Below are 14,730 nucleotides of genomic sequence, written 5' to 3'. Positions count from 1 at the left end.
TTAATCTATTTGATTGCACTTATTAGAGCAATAACTTCAATAAAGTAGACTAGTCTCTTTTTAATAAATGAAAAATTACTAAAATATTTTGCATTACAGGTTAATTATGACTATAGTAATTTCAGATAAATATTTGGAATCCATTCTAGAGGATGTTTTTATAAAGTGTTCTATGTCTCAAATATCAGTTTCTTTCTCCTCCAAAACATGGAAATATAGTTGAGAGAAGACATTTAAGCAGTCATAATAATGTAAAATATAAAATCTCTTTTACACATCTTTCTCTTAGATCAAAATATTTCCTAATTGCTAAGCCATGGTGGAAGCGCTCTTATTAGGTTAAATATAATCTTACTGGATGAAATTTTTTTCTTGCTCTAAGATGCTTCGAAATTCTTAATGAGGAATTCATCCTGGTAGCCCTAAGATAATTTTTTATTTAGAAAAACCTTCTAAGTTATTTTTTGTTTGCTTCATTTTTACATTTGTTGGGAAAAAATAAAATGTGTCACTACCTGATCTTTTTTTTTTTTTTTTTTTTTTTTACTTTCTATTAGTATCTGATCATAAGCCGTTAAAATATTCTTTGCTTTTATACTTCACAATTTAGTGTTCTAATTTAAAATTTCCTTAGCTTCAGGAAAAGCTGATTATGATTAAAATTGTTACTTTTTAATCCAAAACATGGTTTTATCTTCACTTTTTTAGATACTTCAGTAATAGCTATTTATTGGTTATTTAAATTATTGTGACATATTCTTATAAACATTTTTACCTTGATATTTATGTGTGTGCACATATATATACATATATATATGATTGTAAGTGTGCTTAAGTAAATACATGTCTTAAATAGTATTTGAAGCTATTAGGAACCTTGAATAGTAATTTTAAATAATTTCAGGGGACTGAGAAAGGACTAGAATGGGAGTGAGAAGCTTCTAAAGGCTACAATCAAAAGGCAGTCCCACACTCTTTCAGGCTTTTCCTCCAGGAACCTTGCCATATTCTCAAAGAGAGGGTCCCAGAAAAATCTCCATGTGAACTCAGTTCGGGGAGAGGAAGAATAACTGTCCCTGAACCCTCTTAGACCCTTACAAAGGTCCTATAATCAGGGGAAGAATTTCACCAGAGGATAATTCTGAAACATCCCAGGTGGGTAAAGGCAATCACCACCCTTTTCCAGTCCACTCCTGCTTCCCAGTCTTACCTAAGTTTAAAAAAAAAAAAAAAAGTAAACGAATCAAAGCTATAGTCAACAGGGAAGAGAGCTTAAAAAAATAATAGAATGGGAATGCTGTAGCCAGAGAAGAAATTAGGGCACAGGGAGGAAAAAAGTTTTATCCCTGAGAGGGCCAGACACACTGAAAAAGGTCACACCCCCAAGAAAGGCCCATTGTAAGAATGAGACTTCTTTAAAAGAATAGGGAACACCTCTTCCATCACATCTACCACCAGCCTAAGACGCCCCCATTAATAACAACATGGTTACAGATGAAAGGGCTTGTAGACACATTCTCTTTGAGGATACTACAAAGGGAAGCCCCAAGGACAAGAGAGGTGGATAAAACAAGCTCACACCAGGAACTTGCAGCCTTTGGGGCCTACAGCTACAACAAACATCAAACAGAGCCTAACTGCTAGCCAAATTAGCATAACTACTCATACCAAAGTCCTGTACCTATTACCCTATAAAAAAATACATTGTAATGAAATAAGGTTTGTCCCAGGAAGGTAAGGTTCATTCAACATTTGAAAATCAGTCAATGCAATCTTCTATATTAATTAACAAAATTAAAAAAAAATGATCATCATAGTAGATGCAGAAAAATCACATGTCAAAATTTAACATTTATTGCTGATAAAAACTACGCAAACTAGGAATGGAAAGGAATTTCCTTTAATAAATAAAATATATCTATAAAAAACTATTACTAACATCAAACTGATTATGGAAAAGCTGACTGCTTTTCTCCTAACTTCAGGAATAAAGCAAGGATGTCAGGCCTAAACACTCCTTCCTATTCATCTTTTTACCAGCTGCCCTAGCCTTTGCAAAAAGGCAAGAAAAAGAGGTAAAAAGCATAGGGATTAAAGGGATAAAATATGTATTTGAAGAAAACATGATTGTTTATGTAGACGATCCAAAAGAATCTAGAAAAGCCTATCAAAACAATAATTTACAGGGTCACAATATACAAGGACAAAATATGCAAACAATGAAACACCTCATATTTCCTGCATTATTAAAAAAGTGCCTCATATACCTAAATGTAAATAATGCATCATAGACCTAAATTTAAATAATGGATTGTAGACCTAAATACAAAATGTAAATTTATAAAATTTATAGAAGAAAGCATTATGGAAAATTTGACCTATTTTGGCAAAGATTTTTAGATATGAACAAAAAAATCATATATGTTACAATTTTTAGAATGATATCAAGTTGTCATATCAATTACTGTTAGGGGAGTGTTGAAGTCTCCAACCATAATAGTAGATTCATCTATTTCTCCCTGCAGTTCTATTAGTTTTTGCCTCACATATTTTGATATTTTATTGTTCAGTGCCTACACATCAAATGGTTATTATGTCTCCTTGGTAACTGCCCTTTTTAACATTAATTAGTGGTCCACTTTATCCCTGGTAATTTTCCTTACTCTGAAGTCTGCTTTGTATGAAATTAATGTAGCTACTCCCGCTTGTTTGATCAGTGTTAGCATGGTATATCTGTCTCCATCCCTTTAAGTTTAATCTATCAGTCTCTTTATACTTATGGTCGATTTTTTGTAGAAAATATATAGTTGGATTTTTTTTACCCACCTGTAAATTTTCTCTCATTTCATTGATGTATTTAGGCCATGGCTGTTTAAAATGATTATTGATATAGTTTAATATCTACTGTATTTATTACTATTTTTATTTTTTGCCCTTGTTCTTTGTTTGTTTTGTTTTCCACTCTTCATCTGACTTCTCTGATTTTAACTGAGCATTTTATATAATTTCATTTTCTCTCCTCTCTTACCATATCAATTATACTTTAAAAATTTATTTTAGTCACTGTCCTGGAGTTTGCTACATACATTTATAGGTAATCCAAGTATACTCTCAAATAACACTATACCACTTCATAGGTAGTGAAGATAACAGAATATTCCCAATTTCTTCCTCCCATTCCTGAGAACATTCCTGTCATTTATTTCACTTATCCATGAGCTGTATTCATGGAATATATGGTTGCCATTATTATTTTGAACAAACTGTTACCTGCTGAATTAATTAATAAAAATAGAGCGGTGGGATAAAGATGGCAGAGTAGGAGGATGCTGTGCCCATCTTCCCCTAGGAACACAACAAAACAACAACTACGTATAGAACAACTCACTGAAATCAACTGGGGAATAGCAGGACAGCTCTTCTACAACCAAAGCTGTAAAGAAAGATCCACACAGAGTCTTATAGGAAGGGAGAAATGACCAGATCGGGATCTGAACCCCTAGCAGGCAACTAGGAAGAGGATGAGGCTATCACAGGCTCGGGGATCCTCCCTGGGAGCAAGAAGTTTAAGCTGTGTATTAGTCTCCCCAGCCCTGGGGTCTGACTCCAGGAAGAGGAGCCCCCATCAGCTGGTTTGAAAACCAGTGGGGCTTACTAAAGGAAGGCTGTAGGAAACCGAGACTCTGCTCTTACGCACATGCACAGGCTTGCTTATTCTGGGTGACAGTACAGAGGCAGCAGATTAAAAACTGCCTGGGGCTCTAGCCGACTTGCCAGGATCATGCCAGCATGCACCCCAGCATGCACTGGACTGCTATTCTAGCCTCTCTTGCTTCAGTGCTGCTCCCCAGTAAGGCAGAGGCTGCTGTGGCCAAAGAGAGTGAAGATACTTGGAGGGAGCAGAGCGTGTAGACCCCAGCCCTCCCTCTGACCAGGGCAGAGGCAGCCATTGAAAGCACACACGTTGGTGCACACACTCTGGAAGGAGCTACACTGGCTCCAGGGTGGAGACCACCACTCCAGAGCATGAGTCCCTGCACAAACTTGGAAGGGAGCGAGGCTACCTCCAGGGCAGAAACCTGCATTGCCTGAGCATGGATCCCTGAACACACTTGGGAGAGAGACAGTTCAGTAGTGCGTTACCAGCCCTTTTGGCCCTGAACCAGCCTCTAACCAAGGCATGCATACCACGGAATAAGTGAAACCACCATAGAAGTGCAGCTTCAAGCCCTCAGGCCCCGTCCATACCCCGAATCAAGGCGGAGACAACCATCACAGTCTGGAGAAACCCAATTCCATTAGGGCTCCTGCTTCAGGGACTTGGGCCCTGATCCCACCCCCAATAGGGCAATGACAGCCATTGAGCTTAGGAAAGGCCCCAGTTAGCAGCTGACTGTGGCTCTAGCCCCTCCAACTCCAGCCCCACCTCCCACCGAGTCGATGGCTGCCAGTACACCCTGTGGAAAGACACAAACTGTGTTCACTTCAGATCCACCCCTCCCACCAAAGTCACTGGGCACATGCAGATTGCATAGAGACATTCCCACATAAGGACACACCTTCAAGACCAGGATACGTAACTATTCCAAAAAATAAAACCAAAAAAATGAACATAACAAAACAGAAACAGACTCATAGATACAGAGAACAAACTAGTGGTTACTAGTGGGGAGAGTGTTAGGTGAAGACGAAAGATAGGGGAAGGGGATTAAGAGTTACAGACTACTAGACATAAAATAAATAAGGTACAAGTATGTAATTTACAATTCAGAGAGTATAGCCAATATTTTATAATATTTTTAAATGGAGTATAATTATAAAATATTGAATCACTTCATTGTACACATGAAACAATATTTCATTGTAAATCAACTATATGTCAATAAAAAGAATAATAAAAATATATGATTTATTTTACCTTCACTTTTCCCTTCTCTAATGCTCTTCCTTTCTTTATGTAGATATGAGTTTCTGAACTATATCATTTTCCTTCTCTCTGAAGAATTACCTTTAATATTTCTTGCAAGGTAGTTCTACTGGTGAAAATTTCCCACAGTTTTTTGTTTGAGAAAGTGTTTCTCCTTCTATTTTAAAGGATAATTTCACTGGATACTGAATTCTAGGTTGGTGATTTGGTTTTGTTTTTGGTTTTCCTTCAACATTTTAAAGCTTCACTCCACTCTCTTCTTGTTGCATGACTTCTGTTGAGAAGTCTGATATAATTCTTATTTTTGCTCATCTATAAGTAAGGTGTTTCCTACACCTGGCTTATCTGAAGATTTTTCTCTTTGTCTTTGATTTACTACAGTATGAATATGATATGGCTGAATATATCTTTTGGTCTTTTTCCAGCTTACTGTTCTCTGAGCTTACTGGATCTGTGCTTTGATGACTTTATTTAATTTTGGTAAAATTCTCAGTCATTATTTCAAATATGTCTTCTGTTTCTTTCTCTTCTCCTTATGGTATTTTCATCATATCTGTTTCAACTTTTGTAATTGTCCCATAGTTATTGGCTGTGCTGTTCTGTTTCATTTTTTTCTCTTTACTTTTTAGTTTTGGCGGTTTCTCTTACTGTTTTTCAAACTCACTGATTCTTTGATTCTTTACTTAGTTTTGTTCATTCTACTGATGAGCCCATCAAATCAATCCTTCATTTCTTTCACAGTGTTTCTGATACCTAGCATTTCCTTGTGATGCTCTCAGAATCTTTCTGCTTACATTACCCATCTGTTCTTGTATTTTGCCCACCTTTTCCATTAGAACTCATATTAATCATTGTTGTTTTAAATTCCTGGCCTGATAATCCAACATTTTTGCTATATCTGTGTTTGGTTTTGATGTTCTGTCTCTTCATAGTTTGTTTTTGACTTTTAGCATGGCTTGTAATATTTTGTTGAAAGCTGACCATGATATACCAGGTAATAAAACTAAGATAAATAGGTCATTTATGTGAGGTTTACATTTGTCTAGTTACAAGTTAGGCTGTATTTACTGTTTGTTATAGGTGCCAGAGGCTAAAATTTCCTCTGGTGTCCTTGTTTTTATTTTTCCTGTTATCTGAGACTTCTTCTCAAATAAGGTCTGAGATGTGCTGTTCTTTCATTTGCATTTCCCTGTTATTATACAGGAGCCCTACTGATGTGGTGGTAATGTTGGAGGGAGGAAAGAGGAAGCATTCTACAACCTTATTATGGACTAAATGTTTGTATTCCCCAAAATTCACATATTGAAATCCTAACCCCCAACGTCATGATGTTAGGAGGTGAGGCCTTTCAGGGATGATTAGATCATGAGGTGAAGTCCTTATGAAAGATATTAGTGCTTTTATAGAAGACACCCCAGAAAGCTCTCTCACCCCTTCAGCCATGTGAGGACACAGAAGACAGGCATCTCTAAACCAGACAGTGCATTGCCCTTGCCATAACCTTGGACTTCCTAGCCTCCAGAACTGTGAGAAATAAATTTCTGTTGCTTATGTGCTACCCAGTCTGAACTTTTGGTTATAGCAGCCCAAGCTGTCTACGACAGCATTCTGTAGTCCTATGATTGGGTATTAGTCTTTTAGTGACTCTGTGACCCTGAGCTGTGACTTTTACAACTGTTTCCCAGCACCCCACCCCCATCCCCACCTCCATAGATGGGACAAGAAAGCTAGATGTGGCTGGAGTTACACACTTTCCTTCCTCCATATATAAAACTACAGAGGGTTGGAGTTTCTCTTCCCCTAGATGGGTTAGGCTCTGGTAAAACCCCAGTCACCACTTAAACTCTGATAGAATAGTTTCTTTTGAGGGCAGGCCTTGGTAAGAAGAACAGAATACTCTGGGAGTATTTCATGTGGTGACTTTTTCCCTCCCTCTGCCAAAATCATGAGGGAATTTTTTCCTGATCTTCACTATGAGAACTTGGTGGGGCTCTTAGAGGTAAAATCACAACAGTGTGAAGTTTCCCCTAAGATTGCCCTCCCCCAACCCCTGGAGTATAATTTTCAAGCTTGTCAACACTGAGACTAGCACTTAGTTACTTACAGTTTAAATTTCCCTACCCTGGTACTGGCTCCCTTGGTGGGTTTCACTCCTGGACTTCTGCTCAAGTAAACTGTTATTCTCTGTATATTCTTGTTTGTCTCTCCAATTTGGGGAGTAGTATTTTGCCCTGTGACCTCAATTCTCTGATGGCTCTAAGACAAGTTGTTGATTTTGTTTGTTCAGATTTTCTTTCTTGTTGTGAGTACTGGAGTGACAATTTCCAAGATCCTTACATCCTGGACCAGAAAACAGAATTCTATTTTTTTACATTTTAATGTTGTATGACTTTCCCAAGCATTAAGAATTTTATCTCAGGTTTAAATAGCAGGTGATAGGCTTGATAAACGTAGGTTGGTATGTTGAAGTTTCTATTTCTCTTTAATTTCTTTACCATGTAATGATTCTTGTTCACATGCATGGTGATGTCTCTGAGTTTATTCCTATGTCTTTTTATGTCATCTGCCAGAGGGAATATCTAAGTTCACATGAAAGAGATTTAATTTCTTAATCCAATGGTTTGAGTCTTTGAGAAGAAAATCTCATGAGCATCAAACTATCTGTTCCCTGGTATTTGCATGGAGTATCAAATGATTGACAGCATTCTGTTTTACTAAGTTTAAGAGGCAAAGGGGAATAATTCTCTCAAGTCACTGGTGAATAACCCATGCCCCATGGTATAATATTAAAGGGATCTTGAAGAGCCAGCTTCATTCATTACTGTTCTGTAGGGTGCCCCAGGGGCTAGAACAGAATATCCAGTAAAATGAGCTCAGAATATGTGAGTAAATTTAATGGGAGTGTCATGGTATCAACAGCACATATTACATCATACAAGATGGGTGTAAAAGAATAGTTACTTGGGGGCAAAAATAAAAATAAGAACAGAAAATGAAAGTGAAAGGAAGAACAAAAGAAATCAAGTAATATGGGAGTATGCTTATGTTCACTAGATATTTAGAATGATAAATGATTAATTTACCAGTTTCTTTCTGCAAAGACACTGTGTTTTAATCAATCTAATAATAATCAATCTAAAGATAAGATATACTAAAGAAAGAAAATATTAACAGAAACTTTTAGAGTTCATACCAACTATATTAGTGTAACTTCTTTGCTGGTTCCTTCACCACCACTTCTACCCCCATCATAAATACTCAGGTTTTGTAGCACTTATTTTTGCTTTACTTTGGCCAGTTTTGTCTGGAATAGTGGTGGCTGTGCAATGAGAATTTAGTCTCACTATATACCTAATAGCAGTATCAACATTCAAGTTCATAAATTCCTCAAACATCTCATCAGCATTAAAAGCATGTAGGCTTTTAAAGGAATTTAGATTTAGTTTTGCTTTTTTAAAAAGTGGCAGAAATAATGTATGTTCAGAAAGCCATTTTCATTTTTCTTCTGGAAACACAGGAAGACTGTATTTACTAACCTTCCTTCTAGTCAGATGAGAGCCATGTGACTATGGTCTGTCCAATGGATGTGATACAGAACCACTGTATATGCCACATCCAGCCTTATGAAACCCCATGTGCTATTATCCAAGCTGCTCTCTCTCACTCAAGCTCTCACTGTCGCTACCTTCCCCCATTCCTGTGGTTGGAATCAAAAGTCCCTAGGATGGCAGAGCTGCACTTGTTGAATTGGGGATGGCCAGGAGAGCCGCTAACCCACAGTGGGCTATAATGTGAGTGAAAAATAAACATATATGTATTGTATACTAATACTAAGCCACTAAGACTATGCTTTAGAGTAGCTAGTAAACATTACTCTGAGGAAAACAGAACTCTCAACTACTTAAATTCAGAAAGCTGGAAATTTTAGTCTGTGTTTTATCCCCAAAGCAATTATCCACCACTTGAAAGCTGTGCAGAACTAGGAGGTGCCTGTGGCCATTATAATTCACACTTACGAGCAACCTGCCCCCGCCTTGGTGAAGGTGGTACCTGAGAAAACTGAGGCTTTCAGCAAGTCAGAGAATACATTAACCATGACGAGGGCTAAGTTTTTCTCTGCCTCATCTTTGATTTCTGCTGAATGTTTCTTCACTTTGTGTCCTTAGAAGTGATCTGACACTTTCAGAAAGGTAAAATTAGCAGGCAGGCTTAACTTCCATTGTTTCATATGTGAGCAGTACTCATTCCTCAATCGCGCAACTAAAAATCAGTCATGTAGTAATGTTGATAAACGCACCTGTTTGTCAGAGGAGAATGGCATTGAGGAAATAATATTTTTTAGTATTTATTTTTTTAGGATACAACACAAATTTAAATAGTTTTCACAAAACAGTTTACTTTTAATACCTCCTTTTGTCCTATTTTAAAATTCTAAAGATTATTTTCAGATGCAATTCTGAAATGACTGCAAATATTAAGGGTTGCATCACTCAATATTATTTAGTGAGATGTGTGTCTATGCAGCTATAATAGTTATGGTAATGATGTATTCTATTAGCATTATTTGAACCACTGCAGTTAAACTTGTCAGCATTTTTTTTAACTGTTAAACTCCAAGGCTTTTGTTTTGTGTTTTGTTTTTCTCTTGCCTGACTTGCAAAGCACGTAATTCCTTTAGGAGATGACTTTTCCTTATTGCCGTTGTAAAAAAAAAAATTTTTTTTTAACCAAAGTGTCCTTAATCTGAAGACAGAAGTCATTACTGATTGCTAAGATTTAAATACTATCATCCTTGACTTGAAAAAAAAAAAGTTATGCTTATTTAATTGCTTCTCAGATCTTAACTGAACCTAAAAACATTCCAGCTAAACTATAGTTAATGGATAATTCTGAAAATGATTCCACATAGCCAAGGATCTATAACTTTTCAATAACTTTTGTCTATTACTCTTCTCATGTTTACACTACACTGCATATTTTGCATAGAGTTTAACTATTGCTCTATCATTGAATATTTCTTTGAAAATAGGTGAACAGATTTGGAAAATCTAAAAACTAAACCAAATACTGCAGTGTGAAGTTTGGTTTTACTAGCCTTTAAAAAGAAAATATAACTTTCATTTCATTCAAATTAAATCCTTATCATAACAATTTTTTAAATCTGACCACTTTGTAATAAAAATAAATTGTTAGACTCAGTACCTGGAAGAACTTTTGTTCAAATATGACATTCACCTTAATCAAACAGGAGAAGCACATCACTTTAATATTCTTGAAAACTTTCTCTTTCATTTAGGGATAAAAAAGAATATGTATTGAAAAAGATGTAGAACAGAAGGAAAAGTCAATGGGGATTATTTACAAAACAACATTTTGGGGGAGACATAGAGATTATTTTCATATCTAGAAATCATAAACCTCCTCACATAAGTAAAATAGATAATAGCTTATTCTTATTTCAATGATTTTGATTTTAAAAGTCTCTGTCTGACCCCAGAATGTATTTTGTGTGTAGAAGCATCATAACTACTGATTATCCTTCATTTTGAGACATGGCTTGTTAAGTTTCTTTTAATCTTTCTTATTGTACAATTTTAAACTTTATTACTTTCATCTGCCCTTTGAGAAAAGTTACCTTCAGGTCCTTCAGTTTTCTTCTTTCATTTTTTTTCTGTTCAATCGAGAATCAGTCTCTTGGTCATAGTTTATCAGAATTAATGTGTTAATACGCACTGCATTTTCATTTGTTGAGTCTTCGCCCTTGTAGAAATCCTATTAGCTTTCCAAGTGTGTATATTCACCTAGGACAGAATGTTACCACTATAAACTTAGTGAAATGCCTTAGTCTCCTCGCCTGAGCTAAGGATGCTCCTCTCTGTTTTGAACCACAACTCTCATCCCTACTAATGAATTGCTTGTCATTCTTTGTTTTTGTCAGAAAACTTTTTCCAGAAACAACATTATGTGGCTAGTAGGGACCTCATTTCTTAAATTCTTATCTCAATTTCTAACAGCTTGCTGGAACAGCATGGCTATGGTAACAAATACAAGTATGTTTGAAACTAATCTTTACTTTCTTCCCCCATCTGTGCACACCAAATCCGCTATTGCATTTCATTTCCGATCCTTCGATTCATTCCATCTCCAGGCCTCATTTTGGATTGCTTCATAACCTTTACTCTTCATATAAAGTCTCTTAAAAATCTATACAATTTTGTTCCTCCTATTCACCTTTCACAGGACTGCCTTTTCTTAGACCCTCCTCATCATTTGTCACTTGAACCATAAAGCTCTCTGCCACATGTCTTATCTCTGCCACACGCCTTCTGTTACTGAGTCCAACCTCGTTCTGCTCACCGCATGACAGACCAGTGAATCGGAGACGATGTGTTGAGGCAGGGAATAAGACTTTATTCAAAGCCGGCAGACCGAGAAGATGGCAGACTAGTGTCTCTGAAAAACCATCTTATCTGGGTGTGGATGCCAGTTTCTTTTATAGAATCAGAGAGGGAGAGGCGGTGAGGAAGTAAAGTAAAAGGGCCATCAGTCTTGCAAAACATCTCCTGGAATGACCAGCCTTGGTGAGGGGATGTGTTACTTTTTCTTTCTTCTTGCAGCCATTCACAGGTAGGCAGGGTCCCCTGAGGCAGGCCATTATGTACGATTATAATAACAAAAGCAATGAAAAGCAAAGGTTAAAGTCAAAGAAACAGATCCAATGTGGAGTCCAATTTAGCTCTTCCCTGTTACACTTCCAATTTATTCTTCACAATGCCACAGAGTGGGATTTATAACACATCAAATTTTTATCATATTGTTTCATTGCTTAAACTCCTTGAGTGTCCCCCTCACCTTCACTCCTCAAAACACATCTTTCATCGTACCAAATCTATAATTGCAGTAGCGATATTTTCCACTTCTTACACTTTAGTGCATGCTCTTTCCACTACTTGAAATGACTTTTCCCCTTGTCCAAACCACCACTTCTTCAAGACAGCTCAAGTTACCTTCCGAGTAGTCAACGTCCCTTCCTCTGTATTCTAGGATTATATATACAAAACAGATCTCTGTAAGGTTCACAAAGAGAAAAGATAATACCCCTAACAATCTTTTCTTTTGCCCTTATCTGTTTTTTTTTTTTTTTTTGGCTTTGTGCTTACATGAGAACACTATTAAAATTAGAGTAATTACTGTAAAATAAAAATGCATAGCCTGATAGATATCAAATCGGTATATGTGTAGTAGAAGCCACTCATTTGAAAATAAACTGAGAGTGTGTAGGTTTAGCAAGTCTTTACAGGTTTGCTCACATTTTTGTTTGTTGCTTCCTGAAAAACTGGCATTGATCCCTTTATTGTTAAGAGAAGATTATGTAACTTTCTCAAATGTATCAAATAAACAGATATGGGGAACAAAAGAGAACAAATTTTAAATTGCCTTGATTGAAAATAATGAATAAAACGTACTTAATATATTTCATAATAATATACTGAAGTGTGTCCATCTATAGAACACATCAAACATATTTCTCATCATGATTTCCTTCTTTAAATTTAGAAATAGGAGTATTGAAAATTGTGAAAGGTAGTTATTCCTGACTGTCCTTTCATTGCTTCTTGAATTGATAGATGAATAACTGACCCATATTTTTCAGAATTTTTGAGGGTAGGTGACAAAAGTAAAGGTACCTGAGTCCCATCTTATTCCTATTAAATGAGTCTCTGGGAGTTGGGATACTTTGATTCTGTAGATTTGACAAACTCTCTAAGTGATTCCAATGCACTTTGAAGTTCAAAAGCCATGCATCTTGTCTAGTTTAGTGTTTCCGTCTGTTGGTCTTTGCTTGAAGACTTCCAGTGGTGAGGAACTCTGAATTTCTGAAGGCAGTGCATTTAGATTTTTTTAAATGATTGTGTATTTTATATATAGTAAAATGCCCATTTCTTTAGTGTTCAGTTTTGACAGTCGTGTCCAACCACATAACTATCACCCACAAAGAACAGAACATCTGTATCATCCCAGAACCATTACTCACATCAGTTTCTGTGTAATCCCTTTCTCTCAGAATCAGCCCCTTTATATATTCTATCACCTCAGGTCAATTTTTCTGGTTCTAGAACTTCATATAAATGGAACTTAAAAGTGTTCTCTTATACTTAGCTTCTGTCACTCAGTTTAATATCTGTAAGTTTCAGCCATAGTTGCTGAGTGTATCCGTGGTTAATTTACTTTTCTTTCTGGGTAACATTTCGTTGCATGAATACACCAAGATTTCTTCATCTGTTGACTTGCTGATGGGTATTTGGACTGTTCCCATTTTCTAGTTATTATGAATAAGCCTGCTAATACATTTTTGTAAAAGTGTTTTATATAGACATATGTTTTCATTTATTTTGGGTAATTACTTAGGAGTGGAATTGCCGGGTCATATGTGTTTAACTTTATAAGAACTTGCAAATATTTCTGCCAAACGGTTGCACCATTTTACACTCTCACCAAAGATCTATGATGGTTCCAGCTGATTCTCTCCAACATTGGGTGTTATTGAGATTTTTAAAATTTTAATCATTCTAGTGAATAAAAAATCATTAAGATTTAATTTTGAATTTCCATGATCCTAAAAATGTTTAGTACCTTTTCAAATACTTATTTTTTAAAAAATATGTGTGTGTGTGTGTGTGTGTGTGTGTGTGTATATTTGTGTATAATGTCGTCTATTCATGTCTTTTGACCATTTTTAAGTGGGTTCTTGGTCTTTTCGTTTTTTTTGATTTGTAAGTCCATTTGCATCCTACTGAAGTCTCAATAGTCATTTTTGTGAGACCTGGATGTGGTGTATCAGTAGTATATGGTACTTTTTAATAAAATTGTTTTGATGATTTTGCTGTATTTATTTTCTATCTTATGTGATGAAAATATGTACGTTATACTTAACTCATGGATAAAGAAATTATATGAAAACATCCTATAAATATTTTTCAAGGCACAGAGGATAAAGAATGTGATTAACTCAAAAGTGGATGCATTAAAATCTGTTTAAATCTTACTTATGTTTTACTGCCTCCAAAGAAGGTATACATTTCCTCTCTACCCAATGAAAAACAATTTTTAAACTCCTACTCAGCAAGCATTTGTACTATATTGGCTGGATTTGATCAATTTGGTTCATCTCTTTACAAAAGAGAAATTAAAACCAAGTTATCTTTGTTTTGTAAAGAGAGGAAAGAAGTTCCAGAGAGGCTTGGTTCTTAGTTCCAGTAGAATTCTGAGTGACAGTATTTGTGCAGCTGACCTTTTCCACACTGACCTGTTAGATCCTGAGTCCCCCTCTTTCCACTTCCCTAACACACAGGTTGGGGGGAGTCATTGCTCCCGTTTGATATGAAACTTGGCAGTAGTTGTCTACCACCTGAAAGAAATGGCTTATAGCATGACAATCCAATTGGCTGACTGGGGGCATCAATCCTAGATCATCATTCTCTTTACTTTCTGGGTCTGGAATTCCCATGGTAAATCTTCCCTGAATACATTCAATTAATAACTTGAGCCTAAATGCAGTAAAATGTATTTAACCTCAGCCTCCAACATTTAATTTACTACTCTTATTGATCTTCAACAAACACTTTTCAATATGCATTTATTGAAGATCTGTTTTGTACACAATCCTCTGTGAAGCATTAATTTCCCAGAGGCCATCCTGATGCAGTATCTAGCATAGTATTGTGTATATCCAGTCAATTAATACACATATGGACCTGTTTCAACTGGGGTTCATTGACTCTCAGTTCTGAATATGTAGCAGC

The sequence above is a fragment of the Eschrichtius robustus genome, chromosome 2 (genome assembly GCF_028021215.1).
Source record: "Eschrichtius robustus isolate mEscRob2 chromosome 2, mEscRob2.pri, whole genome shotgun sequence".
Taxonomy (NCBI): Eukaryota; Metazoa; Chordata; class Mammalia; order Artiodactyla; family Eschrichtiidae; genus Eschrichtius; species Eschrichtius robustus.
Note: the sequence above shows the minus strand (reverse complement) of the source record.